The 8,170-nt window shown below is 50.2% G+C and overlaps 1 long non-coding RNA gene across 1 annotated transcript; it reads right to left on the bottom strand.

Moving 5' to 3' along the window:
- Positions 1 to 741: 741 nt before the first annotated feature.
- LOC125918310 (uncharacterized) lies at positions 742 to 7,780 on the bottom strand. Its single transcript, XR_007456421.1, has 3 exons — positions 7,310 to 7,780; positions 6,207 to 6,391; positions 742 to 1,511 (listed from the first exon to the last, which is right to left on the bottom strand). It is a non-coding gene; the product is annotated as an uncharacterized LOC125918310 (long non-coding RNA).
- Between the last annotated feature and the right edge of the window lie 390 nt (positions 7,781 to 8,170).

An 8,170-nucleotide genomic window follows, 5' to 3' on the forward strand; every position in this document is an offset into this window, starting at 1 on the left:
AACCCATATAAACACCTGTACATGCAAAGGGCCATCTACTAGTAGGCCCCTGCTGTATACCAGTTACGCAGAGGGGAAGAAGATAGACAACACTTCATCCAAGCAGCTGCTGTGAGAAGCCTTGGCTTTGTCAGGCAAGCCCACTGTGGCAGACCCTGAGCCATGCTGACTGGCACTGGGCCTTCGGGGGGGTGGGGGGAGTGAAAAGTCTGGATCTGAGTGCGTGTTTGGGTTGGGTGGGATTCAGGAGGGCAGAAGAGGAGGCGGCAGGGGGAGGGAGAATGAGATGGTAGAGTGTTCTGCAAGATGAAACCCCTCCTCTCGAGCCAAAATGAGTAGCCCCTCATGCACAGGAAAAGATGCTTCACATCACTTGCCCCAGGGAAAAGGAAACGCACACCACAGTGAGATGTCACTTCATACCCACTGGGTGACCAGACCGAAAAAGTCAGGTCACGCTAAGCATCGGTGAGGAGGTGGAGAAAATCCAAGCCCTCATACACTCCTGGTGGGCGTGCAAAATGGTTCAGCTGCTTTGGGAGACAGGCCAGTCCTCAAATGATTAAACATAGAGTTACCATATGACCCAGCAATTCTGCTCCTACGCATAGACCCAAGAGTAACAAAAGTGTGTCCACTTTTATGCTTTTATGCAAGTATTCATAGCAGCATGATTCATAATAGCCGAAAAGTGGCAACAGCCAATGCCCCTCTACTAATTAATGGGTAAAGAAAATGTGCCAAAGTATACAACAGAGTATTATTCCATCATACAAAGGAACGAAGTGCTGATACGTGACACAACGTGGATGAACCACGTAACTGTTCATGATGCCTGACAGGAACCAGTCACGAAAAGATCACATGTTCTAGGATTCCATTCGCATGAAAGTCCAGGACTGGGAAATCTACAGGAACAGGAAGTAGATTCATGGTTGCTTACGACTAGGTTGGGGGTGGGGTTTGGGGTGGGGGGTTGGAGGAAGGTTGGGGGATAATAGCTAAAGGGTTCGGAGGTTTTTTTGAGGTGACAAAAATGCTCTAAAACAGACGGTGGTGTGCTGGTGGCACACGTGTGTGAATACACCCAACGCCCTGAACTGTACACGTTAAACGGGTGAATCGTGTGCAATTACGTGTCAACGAAACCATTTATGAAGAAACAAAGCGAAATGAAACCAAAAGTCTTCTTCCCGTCTTGTTGATTTCTTGTGGAAATTAACGAGGGAGGCACACTTTGCCACCGGGGAGGTGTGGCAGAAAGGGAGGCAGAGGCTGGTGGGAAAAGTGCAAACAGGCGCCACGCGAGGCCTTGGGCTCCCCCAGGCTGGCGAGTGCGCCTTGCTCTTTCCCTGGCAGGATGCTTTGACATCGGGGTCGCACCCAGACGTTCTCCAAGCGACACCACAATCCTCCGGAGCGATGTGCAGTGTCTTCCTGTTCGTGCTCTGACCGTGCGTCCTGAAGGTCGCGGAGCATCACCGTGCAGACTTCTCCATCCCTCACTTCGCCTGAAAAAGGTACAATCGAGTGGGTGCCAAAACTCTCACTGGCTAATCCATCTCGGGAGGGCTTGGACAAGATCCCCAAGAAGGACCCGGCTTGGCTTGGGGTGTCTGCTCCAGTCACTGCCACCTGTCAGGACGTGCAATTCCCACTTGCAAGTTGCTGGAAATTCCCAAGTATATGGAGTTGCTTCGTGAGACAGGACAGAGGAGTCTGGGGCGGGGGGCGGGGCGGGGCGGGGAGTGCGTTAGAGTATTAAAAAAAAAAAAAAAGAAAGATGTCGCTAGGGTGCCTGGGTGGCTCAGTCGGTTGAGCATCTGACTCTTGATTTTGGCTCAGATCATGATCCCAGGGCCGCGGGATCAAGTCCCAAATCAGGTGCTGTGCCACACAACACGCTTGGGATTCTCTCTCTGCCCCTCTCCCCTGCTTGTGCGCTCCCTCTCTTTAAGAAAAAAAAGAAAAAAAAAAAAAAGACATTGCTTGGCAATGATTTCAACATATAATCTTTGTCAGTTGAGTTGTGTAAGCACTTGGATGTCAAATGGCTTACATCGGGGGATTATTTGGTTCTCAGCCCTTATAGGAAAGTGCTCAGGAATGAATTGTTACTGTGCATTCAGAAGCAAGCGGCTGCAGCTGTTGCATATTGCAGGTCAAGGTCAGTAGCTCAGCAATGTCCCCTCTGTGCCAGCTCTTTTAAGCTGGGCCCTGCAGATCCCACCGGGACAACTTTTCAGACACCTGCAGGGTGCCTCGACTAATCATGTCTTTGAAATGTTTTCTCATCACTCAGTGATGTCCTACTTCAGCTCAATTCCACTGGCCAGATAGACGGGGCAGATACGGACACAATATGGGCACAGCCAGAGGCTGTGGAGATGAGAACCGGCGCCCCCGGCCCCCGGAGCACCTGTGGAAAACCAGGCTGGAGTTTCCGTGTTGGATGCATGGTCTCCCTTAAGAAAACACCTCCTGTAAGATATTTTTGTCATCTGCTTTGTCTGAGGTCCCACCAGCCACACGGACACAGCCTGCTCCATAGTGTTGGGGGAGGCTCTGTATCTTTATGGAAGAAAAAAGAATCAAGTTGGTTCGTAAGCAGTTCAGCCAACAAGTATTTATTGAATGACTATTTCTCTCCAAGCTTCCTGTGGGGTGCTAGCAAATCAGCGACAAATAAATTGAAACACTTGGCAAACCGGCTGGGGGTTGGAAGGGAAGCCGGCTGCCAGTTCAGGGTGGTTGGATCTGAGCTGGGGACACATCAGATTGCAGGAGCCCAGAGCAGGGACACAGAGAGTAGTTTAGCGCGACTTGAGGACATCAGACAAGCGTCCCCAAAGGAAAAGACGCTTGAGAAGGGTCCTGGAGAAGGACTAGAAGCTGGAAAATCAGAGAAACCATTGCAGGTGAAGACACAGAGGGAGGGGAGGCAGGACCAGAGCAGTGTGGGTGCCCCATGGCGCCTGCTGGCGAGAAAAAATCCCAAGCAGGGTCCACACCATCAGCACAGAGGCTGACGCGAGGCTTGAACTTGCGAACCATGAGATTGTGACCTGAGCTAAAACCGGGAGTCGGAGGCTTTAACCGACTGAGCCACCTGAGTGCCCTTCATTTTCGTTTTTTGTTTAAAGGGTTCAGTACTCTGAGTATAAAGCATTTTTGTGAAATGTGCAAAATAAAGTTGCTGTGATTTTCAAAATCGGGCTTCCCGTGATTGTTTGAGCTACTGGGAGAACAGACGCTGTGGTGAAGAAAATGACCCCAGTCTCTCTGTGTGTGGGAACGCTAGGGTATGCTTAACAATTCATAAAAAGGGAAGAAAGTTCTCTCGTTGTGTTGCATTTCTTACCATTTATATTCACTTCCATGGATTTTTTTTTTTTTTTTTTTTTAATGAAGCTGCCTATTGGCTGCTCCCTCACTCTTTGCCTCGTCCATGCTTTAAAAAACATATTCTGTCAAAATGTCAGCTTGGTCCCTCTGAAAGCTTCCGAGAGACTTCCTTCCTACATGTTCTTCCAGAAACGCCGAAAGCGTGAGTGGGACAGATTAGCTGACTTAGACCTGAGGTACTGTCTTAGACTCCAAAGAAAGATGACGTACAACTCCAGCTAGTGGTGTCATCACGCATGGTCCCTGTTTGTAACGATATCTAAGAGTCAGAGTGGGTGTCTTTAAATTTTTTCAGACGCATGCCAAGACTGCTAAGTCACCGGTAAGCCCTCCTGCCTCCTTTCTGGTTCATGATGCAATGGAAGTTTCGTTTTGCTTTGTTTTAATCAATTGCTTTTTTTAAGGTGGTTTATTTATTTTGAGAGAGAGAGAGAGAGAGAGAGAGCACGAGCAGGGGAGGGGCAGGGAGAGGGAGAGGCAGAATCGCAAGCAGGCTCTGCAAAGCCCGACTTCAGGCTCGAAACCACGAACCGTGAGATCATGACCTGAGCCTAGATCAAGAGTCGGATGCTTAGCCCACTCAGTCACCCCAGAGCCCCAGTTTATTTTTTTAAATAAAATAAAAAGTTAACACACAGTGTACTATTGGTTTCAGGAGCAGAACTTCAGCGATTCATCTCGTACGTAGAACACCCAGTGCTCGTCCCCAACAAGTGCCTTTCTTACTACCCGTCACCCAGTTAGTCCATCCCCCCGCCTATCTCCCCTCCAGCAGCCCTCAATTTATTCTCTGTATTTAAGAGTCTCTTATGGTTTGCCTCCCTCTCTGTTTTTCTTATTTCTTCCTTCTCTTCCCCTATGTTCATCTGATTTGTTTCTTAAATTCTACATACGAGCGAAGTCATATATGGTATCTGTCTTTCTCTGACTTATTTTGCTTAGCATGATACACTCTAGTTCCATCCACATTGTTGCAAATGGCAAGATTTCATTCTTTTTCGTTGCCAAGTAGTATTTCATTGTGTATATACACCACATCTTCTTTGTCCATTCATCCATCGATGGACATTTAGGCTCTTCCATAATTTGGCCATTGTCGATAGGGCTGCTATAAACATCGGGGAGCGTATGCCCCTTCGAATCAGCACTTTTTATCCTCTGGATAAATACCTAGCGGTGCAATTGCTGGGTCGTAGGAGAGTTCTATTTTTAATTTGTTGAGGAGCCTCCATACTGTTTCCCAGACAGGCTGCACCAGCTTGCATTCCTACCAACAGAGCAAAAGGGTTCCCCTTTCGCCTCATCCTTGCCAACATCTGTCGTTTCCTGAGCTGTTAGTTTTAGGCATTTATTCTGACTAGTGTGAGGTGGTATCTCTTTGTGATTCTGGTTTGTCTTTCCCTGATGATGAATGATGTTGAGCGTCTTTTCACGTGCCTGCCGGCCATCGGGATGTCTGCTTTGGAAAAGTGTCTATTCACGTCTTTTGCCCATTTCTTTACTGGATTATTTGGTTTTGGGGTGTTGAGTTTGATAAGTTCTTCACAGATTTTGGATAGTAGCCCTTCATCTGGTTTGTCACTGATGCAGTGGAGTTTGAAGCAAGGCATTGCATTAAACCAATTATGACCTGCTCAGAGCTTCCTCACCATCCTGGCTTAGATCTTCTTGGGGGCAAGGGAAGTCCTGGGATACTCCACCCCTAGGCCCTCATTTAAGAAAGAGATTCAAAGCTGACACGCAGATGTGTGTTTGTTTCTGTCACCATTAGAGATGAACTTCTCTGACATCGGAGGGAAGTCTTAACGTGCCCGGGGGGGCCCAGACCCTCGTTCTCCACCACACTGCCCCCAGCCCTCTCCCAGGGACCCCACAATTGGATATTCTCCATGTTTCCACATCTCCGATGGGGAGCCCTCCCCCTAGTGACTCAAGGTAGGGCGCTGGGAGGTGTCCTGTCTCCTTGTCCCCGCTTCATTCATTCAGGGCCCCCTCAGTTCTCACTTCGTTTTCAGCAAAGCCTCCCCCATCCACTCTCACATTCCTGCCAGAGTGAGCTTTCTTTCTTTTTTTTTTTTTTAATTTTTTTAATGTTTTTATTTATTTTGGAAGGAGAGAGAGAAAGACAGAGCATGAGTGGGGGAGGAGCAGAGAGGGAGGGAGACACAGGGTCCGAAGCAGGCTCCAGGCTCTGAGCCGTCAGCCCAGAGCCCGAGGCGGGGCTCGAACTCTCGAACTGTGAGATCGTGACCTGAGCCAAAGCCGGACGCTCAACCGGCTGAGCCACCCAGGTGCCCCCAGAGTGAGCTTTCTAACACATATGTCTGATCTTCATACTCCCCTTCACCTTCATGCCCAGGCCAAACTCAATCTCCCGACACACCTTCCTCTACCCTGGGAATTCTTTCTCGCCAGCAGGCACCATGGGGCACCCACACTGCTCTGGTCCTGCCTCCCCTCCCTCTGTGTCTTCACCTGCAATGGTTTCTCTGATTTTCCAGCTTCTGGTCATTCTCCAGGACCCTTCTCAAGCGTCTTTTCCTTTGGGGACGCTTGTCTGATGTCCTCAAGTCGCACTAAACTACTCTGTGTCCCTGCTCTGGGCTCCTGCAACCTGATGCGTCCGCAGCTCAGATCCAACCACTAGACTAATCATGTCTTTGAAATGTTTTCTCATCACTCAGTGATGTCCTACTTCAGCTCAGTTCCACTGGCCAGATAGACGGGGCAGATACGGACACAATATGGGCACAGCCAGAGGCTGTGGAGATGAGAACCGGCGCCCCTGGCCCCCGGAGCACCTGTGGAAAACCAGGCTGGACTTTCCGTGTTGGATGCATGGTCTCCGTTGAGAAAACACCTCCCGTAAGATATTTTCGTCATCTGCTTTGCCTGAGGTCCCACCAGCCACACGGACACAGCCTGCTCCATAGTGTTGGGATTTTTCTGTCTCTGTCTCTCTCTGCTCCTCCATGGCTTGCTCTCCCTCAAAAAATAAACAAATAAACAAAACCAGAAATGAAACCTACCACTCACGCATAGCTATATCTTTTCGCAGAACTGCTTAGGAAAGAGCTTACTAAAATATTTTTGTAAACGTATTCGTTACAAAAGAGGCAAGAGAAGCACGCGTTTGGCTCAGTCAGTTGAGCATCCAACTCTTGATTTTTGGCTCAGGTCACGATCCCAGGGTCATGGGATCGAGCCCTACACCGGGCTCCATGCTGAGCATGGAACCCGCTTGAAATTCTGTCTCTCTCCCTCTGTCCCTCTCCTTCACGCTCTCTCCCTTCCTCTCAAAAAAAGAGAGAGAGGCAAGAAATCAATGTTTAAATAGTCATGGCCTGGGGTGCCTGGGTGGCTCAGTCAGTTAAGTGTCCAACTTCAGCTCAGGTTATGATCTCACGGTTCATGAGTTCGAGCCCCACCTGGGGCTCTGCGCTGACAGCTCAGAGTCTGGAGCCCGCTTCGGATTCTATGTCTCTCTCTGTCTGCCCCTCCTCCGTGCACTCTCTCTCTCCCTCTTTCTCAAAAATAAATAAATGTTAAAAAAAAGTTAAATTGTGGCATGCAGTACAGGGATAGTTTGAGGACGGCTCAGGTCTGTTTGGGGTTGATGGCTCCCAAGAGCCCAATGGCCTCCCAAGAGGGGTGCTGTCCTTCTGGCTATGTGAGCCTGGCCTCAATGAAGAGGTCACACGCCCCCTCTGAGGTGACACCTTACACCCTACTGCTGCACAACTAATTACCAACAACACAGAATTCTAAAACAAGACACATTGATCACCTCGCAGTTTTTGTGGGTCAGGCGTCCCGGTGTGGGTTGGCTGGGTCCTCTGCTTAGGGTCTCTCCCTAGGTGAGACCACCATGAAATCAAGGTGTTAGGCAGAGCCAGGGTCTTACCTGTGCTCAGGGCCCTTTTCCACATTCATGCAGTTGTTAGCAGAATTCATTTCCTTGCAGTTTTAGGACCAAGGTCTTCTTTTTCTTACTGGCTGCTGGCCAGGGACAGCTCCCAGCTTCTAGAAGCTGCCCTGTGAGGGTCCTTGTCACCTGGTCCTCCTCTCACAACCGGGCAGCTCACCTCTTCCTGCTAGCAGGAGAGCCTTGCTGCAGCTTCTTTTCAACTTTAAGGGCTCCCCTGATTAAGCCAGGCCCACCCAGGACAATTTTCCTTTTGATTAACCCAGTCAGTGAGTAGGGCACTGAGTTCTAAAGGCAAAATCCCTTTTGCCACATAAAATAATATAATCATGGGGGGTGATATCCCCTCAGGTCCTGTTCACCGGGAGCAGGGTTGGGAATCTTGGGGGCCATTTTGACCATGTTGCCCTAACCACACCCCCTCGACCCCCACACAGCTTCACTGTCCAACCCTGGGACACATGCCTCAGCCCAGTTAAGCCCAGGGAACTCTCTGGTGGCTGGGGATAAAGGGACTAGCTCTTCAGACCAGGGACACCCCGCTGTGGACCTCTCTTACCTCCCCCCACGACCGGCCCACGTCCCTCTCTCTGCCTCCCCTTCCGGAGCCCCCCTGAGAACTTCCGGTTCCTCTTCCTGCTCTCTGAATGTGTGCGGCTCAGTTCGGGCAGCAGGGGGCGCTGCTGGCTTGGCCGGCGGGCAGGCACCGGAGGCTGCAGCTCAGGGGCGTCCCCCAGGCCCAGGCTCAGCTTCCTAGATCCTCAGCCTTTTCCCAGTCATTTGTCCTCCATCATTGGGACCCTGACACTGGGAGGGGGCAGGCAGCGCGTATGCCTGAGG

This window comes from Panthera uncia, unplaced genomic scaffold (genome assembly GCF_023721935.1).
Source record: "Panthera uncia isolate 11264 unplaced genomic scaffold, Puncia_PCG_1.0 HiC_scaffold_666, whole genome shotgun sequence".
NCBI classification, from domain to species: domain Eukaryota; kingdom Metazoa; phylum Chordata; class Mammalia; order Carnivora; family Felidae; genus Panthera; species Panthera uncia.